This window comes from Balaenoptera ricei, chromosome 2, assembly GCF_028023285.1.
Source record: "Balaenoptera ricei isolate mBalRic1 chromosome 2, mBalRic1.hap2, whole genome shotgun sequence".
Lineage (NCBI taxonomy): Eukaryota > Metazoa > Chordata > Mammalia > Artiodactyla > Balaenopteridae > Balaenoptera > Balaenoptera ricei.
In genome coordinates this window covers 65,551,732-65,569,406 of record NC_082640.1, presented here as the reverse complement: position 1 = coordinate 65,569,406, position 17,675 = coordinate 65,551,732, and the positions used below count along the sequence as shown (strand labels likewise).

General features: G+C 44.0%; 1 protein-coding gene across 1 annotated transcript in view; it reads left to right on the top strand.

The window, feature by feature from the left end:
• Positions 1–17,675, top strand: part of THSD4 (thrombospondin type 1 domain containing 4) — a 588,874-nt gene that overhangs the window by 11,944 nt on the left and 559,255 nt on the right. The gene's annotated exons all lie outside the window — the stretch shown is intronic.

Genomic DNA, 17,675 nt, shown 5'->3' with positions numbered 1-17,675 from the left:
CCAACTTGAATGTTCAATTTGCTCTTTTGTTTTGTGTTTTTCTGATCTCATGTTCCATTTTGGAAATTCAGTTCCCGGTCATTTAATTATTAGGTCCAAAGCAGGAACTGTTCTAATAACATTAATGCTGCTGAGGGGCCTTCAGAGAAAAGGCACCTGGGAGGCCCAGGTGAGAGAACCCAGAAACAGAATGGATGCTTGTTTTGGCCTCCCTTTTCCCTTCCTTATTAGGTACTGTTCTTTCCTCGGGGAAACATGGGAGGAACTCAACACCTCACTCCTACAAGGGATATAGGAGGTGCTGCGAATTGGGACTTTCCGAGTTCCATGCAGGGAAATTATGTCAGTGTTTGTATGGTGTCCACATATAAATGGCATCATATGATAGGTGGTCTTTTGTGACTAGCTTCTTTCACTAAGCATAGTGAAGGGGAAGATCTTGGCGGCTTCTGAGATTGTGCAAATACGCTTTCATGGTTCTGCGTGGGCCTCGCCTTGCGTCCATTCACCCTGCTTCCAGTACTTTCTGAGCCCTGGCCACGCATGACAGCAGGACCCTCCATCGTAAATGGTGTGAATTCCAGTCCTGACTTTGTCTCTTAGTGCCTGTGAACAGCTTAACCTGTTCCAGCTTCAGTTTCCTCGTTTGTGAAAAGGACTAATGATCACTGTACCAGCCGTCAGAGTGAGAGGAGACAGCGTTTGTTCGTTCCTCTCTTGAAACGAAGGGCCTTCATGGGCGCTGGGACATCTGTCCGCCTTCAAGAGAAAGGAGCTGGCATTCCTGCCTTGGGGGGCACTTACAGCCTTGGAGGGGCCAGGCGGGGAGACGATGCGTGTGATAAAGGGAAGGCAGGGGCCCAGGAGAAGGGCATCAGACTGAAAGTGGTGGGAGGTCACAGCGACTTAAGAAGGGCCGCACGCTAACATGGGAAAGGGAGGGAGGACGCGGAAGCCTGTTTTACGGGAGGGCTGCGTTCTCGAAGACCTCACAGAATTCAGATCTCTCATCATTCAGACTGTGGTTTTCCCCAGAGACTAAATGTACAGAGCGTGCATGGGTGCGTGGTGCATTCTCAGAATGCGTAGTTTTGCTTGAAGTTGGCTTTTCACGCTGTCACTGTTATCACCAACACTGCACAGAGGGCTCGCTCGTAAACGGCCCACTTGGTATCTCAGGACGGTTGTTTGGCTTCCTCAATAGCCAAGCTGCTGGTGGTGGTTGTTACTGTCATCAGCACAGTGTGTTTTCAATCCGGCACCACCATCTGACAGACCATCTAGATCAGAGGTCAGCAAACTTTTTTTGTAAAGGGCCAGTGAGTTAATATTTCAGCTTTGTAGGGTCTTTGTTGCAACTAATCAGCTCTGCCTTTTGAGCACAAAAGCAACCATAGACGATACGGAAAAGAACGGGCAGTAAAACCTTACTTACACGCGCTGCAATTTGAATTTCATATAATTTTCACGTCGTAAAATAGTATTCTTCCTTCGATATTTGTTCAGCCATTTGAAAATGTGACAAGAGCAGGCCGTGGGACAGGTCTGGCCCACTGGCCAGGGTTTGCTGACCCCTGGTCTAGATGACTATAATATTTGAAAATTGTTTTCAATTGAGTGGATGTTAAAAAAAAACAAAAAGAGTGAACGTTACAATAGCCCTGCAGTCAACAAAATCACTCATAGAAGTTCCAGTGATCATAAGAGTATAGCTAAGTTCACAGGTTCTATCAAAAGATTGTGGGTATTTATCAGCCTGGGCGATACCAATGTAGGCAAGTTATTCTAACGAATTTTAAAATTTAAATCATATTGTTTTGAAATGTAGGCATCAATTGACTTTATTAATAGTTATATCATTCTATTTCATAGTTCAAATTGTATCCCATAACTTTGTTCATTACTGTGTACCATCCTAAAATCTAACAATTCTGCCTGCCTCTAGACAGTCTGATGGCCTATGGTAAGGGGTTTGGAGCTTGATTCTGGCTGGAATTGTTGTTGTAGGAGCATGGGAAGGAGCACCAAGGCGTATGTCTGGCACATGGTGAATGTGGGATAAACTTTGTTCTCTCTTTTCCCTTTCTTTTCCTCCCCACCCAAATGTTCTGTATATTTGGTCAGCTCCAAAACATGCTGAGCCCCTTTGAAATTGGTACTCTGGTTCTTTCCACATGCAGTAAAGTCACTAACCTTTTTAAATGGAAACAAAAACAAAGGCTGTTAGAAAGCAGTTTCCCCTCCCGGGTCACCAGCTTTCCCTTGCTGGAGAATAAGCAGTGCTGTGCTGAGACCACGGCCGGGGCCAGAAGAGAGGCCCCAGGTCCAAAGCAGGCGCCTCCAGCTGGGTGCAGACCCAGCTCTCCAGCCAGGAGGGGGGCGTCTGGTCTGCTGGCTGCTCTGAGGTCCACGGCTCCTGGGTGTATCTTGGTTTCAGAGATTCCAACGGTAGGAAAGCCAGGATCCTCTCCAGATGGGAGACCACCAGCCCCGAAGGTGACTGTGCTGCTGTGGTTCTTGGCTCTCGAGTGTGCTTGTGCTGTGTGTGTTGGATGGAAGGCCCGTCTTGAGTAGACGTGTGTTTGTGTTGTTCAGGGGCTGATGTGCGTAACCACGTGTGCTTTCTGGCCTGGGGTCTGGCAGGATGTGAAGAGAGGCAGCCACTATCCTTTGGCCGGTGAGATTTTGCACTGTTATGTTGGGGAGGGGGCTGGCATTCTTCCTGTGCTTTTGGAGCTCTTTGGTTTATAGACGAGTGGTCTTGGAGCCGAGGGCATAGACATTGAGTCCTGACTTTGCCACCACTTTGCCATTTGATCTCCAGTAACCCATCCTACTCTGTCTCTGGGGTCACTAATTCCTCACTCCTGAATGAATGATGATAGCCATTTCTGGGGGCCCATTTCTCAGCTGAGACATGTGGGGAGCCTGGACTTTCACTCCCACCCAGCAGCAGTAAGGCGTCCTTGCCCCTCCCCACTGGGTGGTCAGAGGAGGCCTAGTGGAGAGTCAGGACTCTTACCACCACCCAGTAGTAACGAGGCCATGCATCCCCTCCTGCTCCCTGCCTTCCCACAGTGGTGCCAGTGGAAGCCTTGTGAGGCACAGTGATGTGGCCCTCCTACCCCTCCCAGCCAGGGAAGTATCAGTGGAGACTTGTTGGGGAGCTGGAACCCCTCCCCTATCAGCAGTAATGATGAGTCCTCCTCCCCCCTTAGGAGGCCAAGCGGGGAACCTGGACTTCTATCCCCACCTGACTGTGATGAGGTAGGATTCCCCTTCCTCAGCTGGAGCAGTGTCAGAGGAAGCCAGCTAAAATGGAAGGTTTAAGTAAGTTCTAGAGCCTCATAACGTAATACCTAAAATGTCCAGGTTTTAATTGAAAACCACTCATCACACCAAGATGCATGGAGATCTCAAGCTTAATGAGAAGGGACAACACTGAGGTGACAGGGAAGTGGCAATTATCTGAGGAAGATTTTGAAGCAGTCATCATAAACATGCTTCAGTGAGCAACTATGAACATGCTTGACACAAACGAGAAAAAAAATAAAGTCTCAGCAAAGAAACAAAAGGCATAAAGAAGAACCAAATGAACATTTTAGAATGGAAAAAGACAGTAACCAAAAGAAAATCACACTGGTTGGGCTATACAGCAGAATGGAGATGACAAAGGAAAGAATCAGTGAATTTGAAGACATAACCATAAACATTCCCCAATCTGAACGACAGAGAGAAAATAGACAAGAGGAAGAGAAAAAGAGCAGATCCCCAGGGGACCTGACACTTGGGTCTTTGAAATCCCAGTAGAGGGGAAAGAGGGTAGGACTGAAAAAGTTCTCAATAGACTAATTGCTGAAAACTTCCCAAGGTTAGGATGAGACACAAGCCTCCAGATTCAAGAGCTTAGTAAATTCCGAACAGGATAAACCCAAAGAAATCCATACTGAGATATGTCATGCTCAAACTTCCGAAAATAATTTTGAAAAAGAAGAAAGTAGGAGGAGTCAATCTCCCAGGTTTCAAGATTTATAGCCACAGTAATCAAGACCGTGTGGTGTTGGCAGAGGGACAGAAGAGAGAACCTAGAGGTGTGCCCATCTGATTTTTGGCAAAGGTGCTTAGGGAAATCAGAGAAACACTTACTGCAGTGATCTGGATGGTGATTTGGAAGAGGCTGGTAGTAGATGGAGAGGAGGGGGGAGGGTTTACCTGAGAGACAGTTACAAACAAAGAATTGACAGCTGGCAAGAGATGGGGTCTAGGGCTCATGGGAGGGGGAAATCACAGAAGCCCAGGTAGGCTTTGAGCTTTGTTCATTGGAAGAATAGTGATACCACCATCAAAGTAGGAAAGCTCGACAGGAAGAGGACTTTGTGTGGAGCTGGTGACCAGGTCCTTTTATCATTCAGCACGTGTGGGCCATCAGCAGGAGGAAACTAGAAGTACAGGAAAACAGTGTGAATGAGAGGGTAGGCCTTGAGATGTTGGGTATCTGAGACCTCTGCATGAGATAATAATCGGAGGTCAGAGTGTAAGAGTGCTTACCCAGTGTACAGAGCTCATTAGCGGGGGATGGGTTGTGGTTGATATTTTTCTAGTCCTGGTTTGGGTCCCAGGGGGAGCAGACAGAGGAGACCGGCAGGGAACAGACTCAAATGGCTGCTGACGATTGGGTTCAAGAAAAAGGGTACGGTAACGGTTTTATTCTTGCTAAACCCAATTGTCTTTTACTGTCCCCCTTGACCTTTGGGTGACCTTTGACTCCAGTGACTTGCCTCTCTTGGTTTCCTTGAAAATATTTCCTAATTCACAAGATGGCTGTCTGTTTTTCATTATCATAATCTTTTAATCATGGCACCCGATTTCAGCTTTACCTAATACCAGCCCATCACAGAGTTGTGTCAAGGAAATAAGACTAATTTGCTGGGTTTTTGCTTCCCTCTGTAAGGATATATGAGCCTTTCAGCCTACACCGCACAGCAGTGATTGCTACAAATCATTGACTAGATTTCTATCGCTTAAAAAAATAATGACATAACTCAAATGTCAATGCAGAAGCCCCAGGAGCTGAGCAGGAAAAGGCAAATCCTTCTCTCTGATGTTCAGAAGCACCAAGGGCAGAGTGTGTGACCGGCTGATTTACGGTGGCCGAGGCACACGGAGCCGGGATGTGTTCTGGACGGGTAAGTGCATGGGGGCACTGAGATGATATGCTGGACTCAAGGCCAAAGCTGCCGTGGTGGAGTGAACGGGGCAGAGCACAACCTCATACACAGCAGCTCCCCTGGCTGGGCCCAGGCTGCAGCCTGCGTTGTGCACTCGGTAAATGTGAACTCAAGCAGCTCTCCAGGAAATGTGTATCTGATGCAGTGTGTCAGGGGACCTGAGAGGCAGCTTAATGGAGTGCTGACACAAGCCAGGACTCGACAGCAGGTGGGCTTGGGTTCCATCATGCTGCTGCCCTTTACTAGGGGCATATTGCCTCTGCTGACCTGGGACACAGTGCTTCACTGCTCACAGCCTCAGTTTCCTTCTGTGTAAAATGGATATATCAGTATCACCTACCTTGTAAAGTAATGTTTGAAAAGTGTTCAGCGCAGTCTGTCAGGTATTATACGCTCAATAAAATTAAAAATCCACAGTCTGATGTGGACATTGTGGGGGGAAGAGGAGGGTGGGACGAATTGGGAGATTAGGATTGACATATATACACTACCATGTGTAAAATGGATAGCTAGTGGGAACCTGCTATAAAGCACAGGGAGCTCAGCTCGGTGCTCTGCGATGACCTAGATGGGTGGGATGGGAGGGTGGGGTGGGAGGGAGGTCCAAGAGGGAGGGGATATATGTATACATATAGCTGATTCATTTCATTGTACAGCAGAAACTAACACAACATTGTAAAGCAATTATACTGCAATAAAAATAATCTCTAGTCTGAGCTTTGCCTCTAATTAGCTGCGATACTTTGCACCAGTCAGCTTATTTCATTGAGCAATCAGTTTATTCATCTGTGAATCATGATTACAAAATAATGGATTTGGAGAGTTGGGTTGGAATCTCCCAGTTTTTGTGTGCTTTGTGATTCTGTGATGAAATGTCAATCAGAAGAGTAACAAAGGAAATAATTGATAGATTTAAAGACAAAATAAAAACTTATTTGCATAAAAGTTACAAGCAAAATTAAAAGACAAAAATCAAACTGAAAGAACTTGACAAAATAAGGGTCAATGTCCTTAATATAGAAACAGCTTCTTAAAAATCAACTGAAAACATTATGAGCTCTACCGAAAAACTGGCAAAAGAGGTAAGAAATGCACAGAAGAGATAGTACACATGGCTAATAAAAATGAAAAATGATTCCAACTTTACTAGTAATTGAAGGAATACAGTTAAAACGATTTACCTTTTTTTTTTTTTTTTTTTGGCCTGTTGTGAGTTACACACTGAATGCCCACCCTGTACCAAGCAAAGTTATTTACTCAAAGGTTTCCTGGGAGTATGGACAGACCACATTTTCCACACGCTCTTGCAGTTAGGTATGGCCATATGACTAATAGAATATGAGTGGCAGTGATTTGTTAACGGCTTCTCAAAGCTGTTAGCTCAATCCCCCATGCTTTCTCTTTTCCCTTGTTTATTCACTGGCTGGAAAGTAGAAAAAAAACCAGCTGAGGATTCCGAGGCTCTAGACAATGGTGGAGCCACTAGATGAAAAGACACTGGGTCCCTGGATGCCTGCGTGCCTGTGTAGAGCAGTGTGCCCCTTCCAGGCCACATCAGACAATGAATTGAGCAAAAACTTATTGTTGTGTTAAGGCTTTGAAACTCTGGGATGGTTTGTTGCAGCTCTTAGCCCACCCTAACTAATTATGGATCAAATTAAAAAAAGATTATAATGCTAACATTATTGGCAAGTGTGTTTATTTTATCCACTACAGTGGGATTTTAGGTGGATAAGCTCTTTTTGAAAACAACCCATATGTAAGAAGGACCTTAAATAGTCATACCTTTTGGCTTAGTGATTCTGGTTTTAGGAATCTACCATAAGGATCTAAGCAGAGAAACAGATAAAGAATTTCCTATAAAGACACTCATCACAAATTCCAACAATAAGGGAACTACTTAGATATGTTATCCAGCTTCCATGGGGTGAGCTATTATACAGTGATTAAATGAGATGTTTATGATTTAAAGTCAAAAATAGAATGCAAAACTGTATAAGTGATTTTGTATATGTAGAATAGATAGATAATATAGCTAAGCATTAAGCACAGAAAAAAGACCAGAAGGAAGAACATCAAAAGCATTCAGAGTGGTTAACCTGGAATCTGAGGCTATGAGTAATTATAGCTTTCCTCTTTATGTTTTCCTGTAGCTTTCAATTTTTCCTCAATAAACATGTGCAATTGTAGAGACAGTTTTTTTCTAAAAGACTATCATATTAGCTATGTTCCACCCAACCTTGAAGTCTCACCTAGACCTATCTTGTGGATGAATATGATGCTTGCTGTCTGTGAGTTTGTCTCTTAGTGTTAGTGCACGTGGCATACCCACTTCCCCGACGTGTGTGTGTGTACGTGTGTGTGGTGCATACGTAGATGTACACAGGTGTTTGCCAGAGTGCCAAGAGGCCATTTGGAGATGCCAGGACCTTATATCACAAGGAGGGGAAGGTGGACCAGGAGGGGAGCTCAGCCTGAGCCAAAGCTGCCATTAGTCTCATGGCCACCTGCCTTTGACCAAAGGTGGCTGGAGAATATATTGCTTTTTTTTTTTTTTTTTTTAAACATCTTTATTGAAGTATAATTGCCTTACAATGGTGTGTTAGCTTCTGCTTTATAACAAAGTGAATCAGTTATACACATACAATATGTTCCCATATCTCTTCCCTCTTGCATCTCCCTCCCTCCCACCCTCCCCATCCCACCCCTCTAGGTGGTCACAAAGCACCGAGCTGATCTCCTTGTGCTATGTGGCTGCTTCCCACTAGCTATCTATTTTACATTTGGTAGTGTATATATGTCCATGACACTCTCTTACCCTGTCACATCTCACCCCACGCCCTCCCCATATCCTCAAGTCCATTCTCTAGTAGGTCTGTGTCTTTATTCCCGTCTTGCCACTAGGTTCTTCATGGCTTTTTTTTTTTTTTCCCCTTAGATTCCGTATATATGTGTTAGCATACTGTATTTGTTTTTCTCTTTCTGACTTACTTCACTCTGTATGACAGACTCTAACTCCATCCACCTCATTACAAATACCTCCATTTCATTTCTTTTTATGGCTGAGTAATATTCCATTGTATATATGTGCCACATCTTCTTTATTCATTCATCTGTCGATGGACATTTAGGTTGCTTCCATGTCCTGGCTATTGTAAATAGAGCTGCAATGGACATTTTGGTACATGACTCTTTTTGAACTATGGTTTTCTCAGGGTATATGCCCAGTTGTGGGATTGCTGGGTCGTATGGTAGTTCTATTTGTAGTTTTTTAAGGAACCTCCATACTGTTCTCCATAGTGGCTGTATCAATTTACATTCCCACCAACAGTGCAAGAGTGTTCCCTTTCCTCCACACCCTCTCCAGCATTTATTGTTTCTAGATTTTTTGATGATGGCCATTCTGATCGGTGTGAGATGATATCTCATTGTAGTTTTGATTTGCATTTCTCTAATGATTAATGATGTTGAGCATTCTTTCATGTGTCTGTTGGCCATCTGTATATCTTCTTTGGAGAAATGTCTATTTAGGTCTTCTGCCCATTTTTGGATTGAGTTGTTCGTTTTTTTGTTATTGAGCTGCATGAGCTGCTTGTAAATCTTGGAGATTAATCCTTTGTCAGTTGCTTCATTTGAAAATATTTTCTCCCATTCTGAGGGTTGTCTTTGGGTCTTGTTTATGGTTTCCTTTGCTGTGCAAAAGCTTTTAAGTTTCATTAGGTCCCATTTGTTTATTTCTGTTCTTATTTCCATTTCTCTGGGAGCTGGGTCAAAAAGAATCTTGCTGTGATGTATGTCATAGAGTGTTCTGCCTATGTTTTCCTCTAAGAGTTTGATAGTGTCTGGCCTTACATTTAGGTCTTTAATCCATTTTGAGTTTATTTTTGTGCATGGTGTCAGGGAGTGTTCTAATTTCATACTTTTACATGTATCTGTCCAGTTTTCCCAGCACCACTTATTGAAGAGGCTGTCTTTTCTCCACTGTATATTCTTGCCTCCTTTATCAAAGATAAGGTGACCATATGTGTGTGGGTTTATCTCTGGGCTTTCTATCCTGTTCCATTGATCTATATTTCTGTTTTTGTGCCAGTACCAAACTGTCTTGATTACTGTAGCTTTGTAATATAGTCTGAAGTCAGGGAGCCTGATTCCCCCAGCTCCATTTTTTGTTCTCAAGATTGCTTTGGCTATTCGGGGTCTTTTGTGTTTCCAAACAAATTGTGAAATTTTTTGTTCTAGTTCTGTGAAAAATGCCAGTGGTAGTTTGATAGGGATTGCATTGAATCTGTAGATTGCTTTGGGTAGTAGAGTCATTTTCACAATGTTGATTCTTCCAATCCAGGAACATGGTATATCTCTCCATCTATTTGTATCATCTTTAATTTCTTTCATCAGTGTCTTATAATTTTCTGCATACAGGTCTTTTGTCTCCTTAGGTAGGTTTATTCCTAGATATTTTATTCTTTTTGTTGCAATGGTAAACGGGAGTGTTTTCTTAATTTCACTTTCAGATTTTTCGTCATTAGTGTATAGAAATGCAAGAGATTTCTGTGCATTAATTTTGTATCCTGCTACTTTACCAAATTCATTGATTAGCTCTAGGAGTTTTCTGGTAGCATCTTTAGGATTCTCTATGTATAGTATCATATCATCTGCAAATAGTGACAGCTTTACTTCTTCTTTTCCGATTTGGATTACTTTTATTTCTTTGTCTTCTCTGATTGCTGTGGCTAACACTTCCAAAACTATGTTGAATAATAGTGGTGAGAGTGGGCAACCTTGTCTTGTTCCTGATCTTAGTGGAAATGGTTTCAGTTTTTCACCATTGAGGACAATGTTGGCTGTGGGTTTGTCATATATGGCCTTTATTATGTTGAGGAAAGTTCCCTCTATGCCTACTTTCTGCAGGGCTTTTATCATAAATGGGTGTTGAATTTTGTCGAAAGCTTTCTCTGCATCTATTGAGATGATCATATGGTTTTTCTCCTTCAATTTGTTAATATGGTGTATCACATTGATTGATTTGCGTATATTGAAGAATCCTTGCATTCCTGGGATAAACCCCACTTGATCATGGTGTATGATCCTTTTAATGTGCTGTTGGATTCTGTTTGCGAGTATTTTGTTGAGGATTTTTGCATCTATGTTCATCAGTGATATTGGCCTGTAGTTTTCTTTCTTTGTGACATCTTTGTCTGGTTTTGGTATCAGGGTGATGGTGGCCTCGTAGAATGAGTTTGGGAGTGTTCCTCCCTTATACTGCTTTTTGAAATGAGATTCATCATCGCCTTGGAGAAGACCTGGGTAGCACATCAGAAAATCTGTGTTTCCTGTGCAGAGCTCAGGCTGTGGAAGTCTGATCTTGTTTCCTTTGATGACTACAATCCAGGGATTGCAAATCACTCTTGGCAGAGGATGCGGGGGAGAGGTTGAGTCTGAGTGGGGAAGAAGGCTGGAGTCTGCCTCTAGGTATCTTCGATTCCTAGGTAGGGTGGCCTGCATCACATCACAGCTGTTTATTCGTGTGTCCAGGTAGGGCAGAGAAGGTCACTGATGGTGTTAATTTCAGAAACAATTAGCAGTCACTACAAAACAGGAAAGTCTCTATTCAGATTGTGGGCTGGGCATCAGTACGTTAGAAATGTAGTATGGTCATGCTTGAAGAGAATGTCCTCCGAGTGAGATTGAATGTTAAGTTCTCTCTGTCATCACAGAACACCTATTGGGCCCCCCAGCTGCTGTTCTAGGCACCAGGAATATAAAAAATAAGTCTTTGAGAAATGTCTTTACTCTTCTGTAGTGTCCTGTTATGGGGAGGAAAGGAAAGCACAAATCATGATGACACACTGTGGCAGTTGCTAGGTTGGAGTTCTGCATATGCGACTTACACAGAAGTAAAGAAATTTAACCAAGTTTATCAAGTGCTGTAAATCAAGTGACTAAGTAATATTTGGAGAAGAGAAAGCGCTCTTACTCCAAATGCATTTCTCCCTTCGATCTGCAGTATCATGTCATCTGAAATTGAAAAAGCAACTCTCTACAGAAGCAGGAACAAATGGCTCATTTACTGAAAATGTCTTGCCTGCCTGATATTTCTACCCTTGACTGTTTTCCTTAGTTACCTGGGAAGCGTTTTTTAGGACTGAAAACAAATATACACCACATCAATGTTGATGACCATGAAAATGATGTAGTTTGCATTGAAATCCGTGACTAATCTGTGCTGATTACCTAGTTTCTCCAGGGAAGAAAGGAGAAGTAAGGTGTTTCCTTTAATGAGTTAACAAAACCCACTGTAATGTGTTTGCTTAATAGTATCCAGGGAGTTTTAAGATCTTCTTCACATTTTTACCTAATTCAGATTCTCTGGGTTTTCAGGATGCTCTGGGCAAGCCAGCCAGTTTGCAGAATGGAGGTTCAATGGGAAGAAATGAGTTCTGTGGCTGGGTTTGAATGTGATGGGAAAAAAGGATGGGCTTTGCAAGGGGCGGGAGAAAAGACCAGAGATTGAGAGCAGTGGGATTGTCAGGAGAACATACCTCTGGCTGGCCTCACATCAGTAGGGGGGAGACTGGAAAGGTGACCGGGAGCCTGGGGCTCCAAGGTCAGCTTTCCTGAATACCCTGCTGCCTGAGGCAGGATTTCCTGAAAGGGCTGTGGCGAGTGGTGATGGCCAGCAGAGGGCTTGGGAGGGTCGGACCCTCCGTGGAGGCAGCACACATCTGCGGTGGGCCGGTGCCTTTGTTCTTTCTCTAGGGCAGTCTGTAGCCATTCACTGAGCACCAGCAATAGCACCTAGAGAGAAATCAGACATGGCCCCGCTTCCTAAGAAGTAAAAGTCTATTGGAGACACGTGCTGTTCATCCTTCATTCATTCATCAAACTTTTATTGCAGGGCCACTCTGTACCAGGCAAAGATGAGTAAAGATGAAAAGATGAATAAACTTATCCCTGGCCTTGAGAAGCTCCCCATCCAGTGAGGGACAAGCGTAAACAGAACATAGAGCGAGCATGCCCGGTATCGGTTAAAAGAGATGATAATCCCTTCTCTTTTAAGCTTCTAGACCCTGTCCTGTACCTCCCATTGTTGTCTGGCAAATTTGCCCACCGTATTGTTAATGGTGACTCTTTTGAGAAAACATATTTCTTTCTCAAAAGAATAACGTAAGTGCTAATAATAAAAGTCCACTGTGCTATTTACTTCCTTGGACTGTTGGCATTCCTTTTGCCTGTACCAGCCATTGGGCACTCAGTCTAGGGTAATGTATCGTTGTGAAAGAAATATTCATTTATGTATTTTTGTATTTATTTGTCTGCCTCAGTAAAAGTGTAAGCTTCTCAAGGGCAGGGATCCCCCCAACCCCCGCTTGTCATATGTAGTATCTGGCATGAAGCTTCCTACCCCAATAGGTATTGAAAGCTCATTAGCTGGTAACCTGATTGCCCCACATACAAATGTTCAAGGACTTCAGGATCACTGGTCCCAGCCCTACAGGAGACCTGGGACCACTCTGATGTGTTGCGACTTGAGGAATCCATTCAGCGTATCCATTGAGACCTAGAGTGTTCCTTTATCTCTAAACTAGTAGTCGAGATGACACCTGGGAAAAGATGTGGGCCAGCAGCAGACACAGACTCTGTTTTGATCCTTTAAGCCAGCCCTGTTCGTGTGTGGGTAGAAGGCAGTATCAAATGACGGTTCAGTGCATAAACTCTGGGCTCAGGCTGCCTGGGTTTGCCTTGTGACTTTCCCACCTACTAGCTGGGTGACTTTGGAAAAGTTATTTAACTTCTCTGTACCTCCATTTCTCAATGGTACCTCCTTCATGGGGTTGTTGTGAGGATAAAATGAGTTAATATAAAGCACTTAGAAAACCATCTGACACATGGTAACCACTCAGTAGATGTTTGCTCGGGTCCCCAGCTACATTATTATTATTCTTATCTGAAATAATAGGTTATTAAATTGCTCATCTTGGCTCACTTTGCTGTAGGTGATGTTCATGGCACAGTCAAGTCATGTCCTGAAATGTTTCATCTCCCAGCAAAGAGGTGAGGTACACCCAGTCCCCTTGGGGTCGCATCCATCCATCCGTTCATTCATTTGTTGAGTGTCTAGCTATGATTCTCTACCAGGTGGGAGGTAGTGAGTCTAATAAAGTGAAAAGAGGAGAAGCCCTATGGTTGGTGGTCTGTATTCAAGTCCAAGCCCTACCCTCCACCCGTCGTGTGGCCTAAGTTTTGCTATGAGAATTAAATAACATGCTTATATCGCATATCAGGTGTGTTGTGTAGTAAAAGTGGATTCCTGACTTTCTTGACTTTTCTTCCACTTTCCTGTTAATGGAAGACAAAGGTAGGTTGGACACACTGATGTTGGGAGCCGACATCCTGGTACTTTGGTCCACAGACAACTGGACCAGTCAGGTGGGGACGCCGCACACAGTGGGCTGGGGTTCTGAGAGACGATATTTCTGGGGGAAGAAGACGGTATTTCAGGAGGAGAAGCCTATGCGTGACGGCAGGGAGGGCAGGAAGGGGATCTGGGGTCTGTGGTTGGGATGTGGCCGCAAGGTGGTCTTTCGGAAGCCAGACCTGAGAGGCTGATCAGACCCTTCTCTTTAGGGTGCACTGAAATCAGGGGGCGTCTTCCAGGGGTTCTGGTCAGGCCAAGAAGAGAAGGGGCAGGAAGGATACTCAGAGGTGGCCTGTGGGAAAGGGGCAGCACAACAGCGCCAATGTCCAGGGCACCATGGCCCCTTCTGGGGTCAGGGAAGCCAGCTCCTGCCCTGGGTTGCATCTGTTGTGGCCCCTCTTTCCGTCCCCTCCATCCCAAGCCTTCGTGCCTCCTGTCACATCCTTCCTGTTCCCCAGGTGTGTAGGGACCGTGACTTTGGCCTGAACCAAATCAGGTGACTTGTCCAGCCTTCCTGCAGGGTCTTTGTGGAAAGGAGAGCCGGCGGGGCCTCCATCGGCCAGGGAACATATGTTTTAACAGAAACTAGATCGTTCGATTTTTTTGTTCACTGTTAAGAAAGGTTATAAATCAACAGGAGCAAACCCCCAAAGGTGACTCGCTCCACAGATAGCATGTTTACTCAATCCCCGGCGCTGTTGCCAAATGGATTTGCGGGAAACCTCACTTTCCTCAGGTCCCTCCCTGCTCCAGAACCTACAAGGGCTCTTTCTTCCCCATCTCGTCAAAATTCTCCTGGTGCTTCCCAGGGCTTGGATAACGTGTCTTCGCCACATCTTCACAGTTTTACTCCTTCATCATGGTGAGACTCCTGCAGTGCCTTCTGATCGTCCAGAGCCAGGGCTTTTAAACTTTTCTGACCGGTAGCCACAGTGAGACATACTTACTTAGCCTTACTGTGTGTGATAAATGCTGGTACTTTCTTTTTTGTTCTTTTCTATTTCATTTAAAAAAGTGCAGGTCATGACTCACGTGGTTGATTTCATGACAGACTAATGAGTTGTGACCCACAGTTTGAAAAGCAGAGCTGACTTAGCACATAGTAATCATGTTAACACGTCCAGGCTCGTACTGTTCACTGCGGGACAGGCCAATCAATCGAGAGACGAGCTGCTGGGGCAAGGAATAGCGACTTAATTCAGAAAGCCAGCAGACCGAGAAGACAGTGGACTCGTGTCCCAAAGAACCATCTTACCCAGGTTTGGATGCCAGTTCCTTTTATAGAACAAAGAAGGGGAGGTGAGGAGGTAAAGTAAAAAAGGTGATAAGTTGTTAGAAATATTTCCTGGTTCCGGCCAGACTCCACAGGGGATGTGTTAATTTCTATCTTCCTGCAGCCATTCACAGGTAGGCCTGGTCAGGAAGTTTCCTGTGAGCTAAACAAAGGTATTTTAACTTAACACTCAGGCATGGGAGGCAGGGTTCCTGGAGAATGGGCCATTATGTATACTTTAAGCTCTAGGCAACACCCCTTGAGTGATTAATTCGTAGAAAAAGCAATAGAATACAAAAGTTAAAGAAACAGATCCAACATGGAGTCAGATTTGTTCTTCCCTATCACAATCATAGAGACCCAGGTGAATATCAGGAAATGGCAGAGCTGCTACCAGCTGTGCCAGGACACCGCTCATCAACCATTTCATAATATAAAAGTGCCCAGTCAAATCTGACAAGAAGTTGGTCAAAAAAACACTCAAGAGTAATGGCCTCCACAAATTTTTTTTGATTGCACACCCCATCAGTAAAAAATGTTTGAGCGTACAACGCTAATCTATGTTTGGTTATTTTTTTAACCTATCAATGTATGATGTGACCACATAAAACACACACTCAAAATATAAATTGTAAAAGGGTGACAAAGATGAAAGGAACCATATTTTAAAGTGACATGCTAATTGTGATGGCTTCATTCTATTACCAGCAAATATCTGAAGGCAAAATACACAGAACGAGGTTCATGGTTATCAGCAGCGGTTGTAAATCTATTTTCAAACTGTTCTGATCATTTAAGATGTTTTTCTGGTTGACTTCTTGTCAGATTTGGAAACCACTGCCTTATAGCACACCCTCTTCCCTCAACGTTGCCCTTCCTTTCCTGACAAAACTAAAAAAGCTCAGTTAGCACCTCCTTTTGCTACCTCAGTCCACCAGAAATCTGGAGGGGGTGGAGGGAGTCCCCTTTGACACCTCTTTCCCTTGCCCCCCTCACCCATTCATTTTCCACATTCTGTGGATTCTACTTCTCAGTAGGGGGTCAGCTCTTCCCGGGGTTTCCTTTGATTGCTACATTCCCACCATGCTACTTCCTTCCTTCTTCCTCCCAGTTCCTCATGTGCCTTTACATGCGCAATTCCCTCTCCCTGGGATGCCCCCCTCCCTCTTCACCTGCATGACTCCCGCTCACCCCTCAAGGCCCAGCATAAAGGTCTTCCTCAGAGGGACCTTCTCTGACCACTGCCCAGTATACTTTCTGAGGCACCTTGCACTTTCTTCTTGGCTTCCATAGGTCTTATCACAATTTATTTTTATAAATATTTTATAAATTTTATTGTAGAATGTAATTTCCTTGAAGGCAGGGACCATGCCTGGCGTGTGTGTGTGTGTGTGTGTGTGTGTGTGTGTGTGTATCTAGCACCTAGGTCCTGGAGTCTCAATAAATATCTGATAAGCACAACAACCCTATGAGGTTGTTATAGACAGTATCCCCATTTTACAGATGAGGAAATTGAAAGCCAAAAGAATTAATTGCCTAAGGTCACCTGCTTAATAAATGGAGGTATTGGTCTTAGATCCAGGTCTTTCAGTTTACAATGTGTACACTCTTGCACTCTTTGGATTGTTCTTTTGTAACCCACATAGGCTAAGGGCTGATGTTCAGTCTCATCTTCCTTGCTGATACCTGACCAGCCCTCTCTAGTGATTCTCCTTCTCTTGAACTCGCTTGATTTATGCTCAGGGTCTCTGTATAACACTATTTACCCTGTGTTGTTCTGGATAACACCAACCTTTTCCCACACAATTCCATGTCCCTAAATCTTATCCATGTAAGCTAGGTTGTAAAGCAAGACTCTGCATTGCCTCATCTCATAAATTCCGTAGCACCTTGGAGAGGACCTGAGCACCCCACATGAGTAAATAATTACTGATTAGTTGATCATTATCAGGAGCTTGGCAAAGATCTCATCTGACTCCCAAGTTAAATCCCGTCTTTGTGCATATCCGCTTCCCAGCCAAGAGCAAGAAGACCGTGCCTCGGATTCAGAGGAGTTTTAACTGTTCCAATTTGCACTTGTTGGCCTTCTTCCTGGTGGATCTCAGTGTAACTTTTGGCTGAGACCCAAGAACTTAAGGGTCTTCAATACCATGAGTAATTTCATGAGTTGCTGATGGCTAATTAGGGGTGATTACATTCAAGAGGGTTGATTTTCTTAATAACCCCCAGAAAGGGCTGGTGGTAACTTTAAAAATCTTATTTCCCCCTGCAAATGGAATTTTCTGATTCTCCTGACTGTCTTTTCGTAAGTCCTTGTAATTTATCCCCCACCTCCCGTTTCTAGTGAGAAGGAAATTTGCAGTCCTGAGAAGAATTTGGAAACCAGTGATTTTGGAAAACTCTGGGGTTCAAGCCAGGGATTGAACCCAGGCCACTGCAGTGAAAGCTCCTAGTTCTAACCACGGACCACCAGGGAATTCCGCAGAGCTACTTTTAATTGAGCGTCCTCTGTTCCAGGCACTGGGCTAAGCGTATGACATGTGTCCATTCATTTAATCTTCATAATCTGCCACAGTTCTTTAGGCCATATTTTTTGAACAGTTTTATTGAGATGTAATTCACATACCATACACTTCGCCAATTTAATGTGTACAATTAAACTTTCTTTAGTGTGTTCACAGGGTTTGTGCAATCATCATCACAATCTAATTTTAGAACATTTTTGTCACCCCAGGAGGAAACCTCAGACCCTCGAATT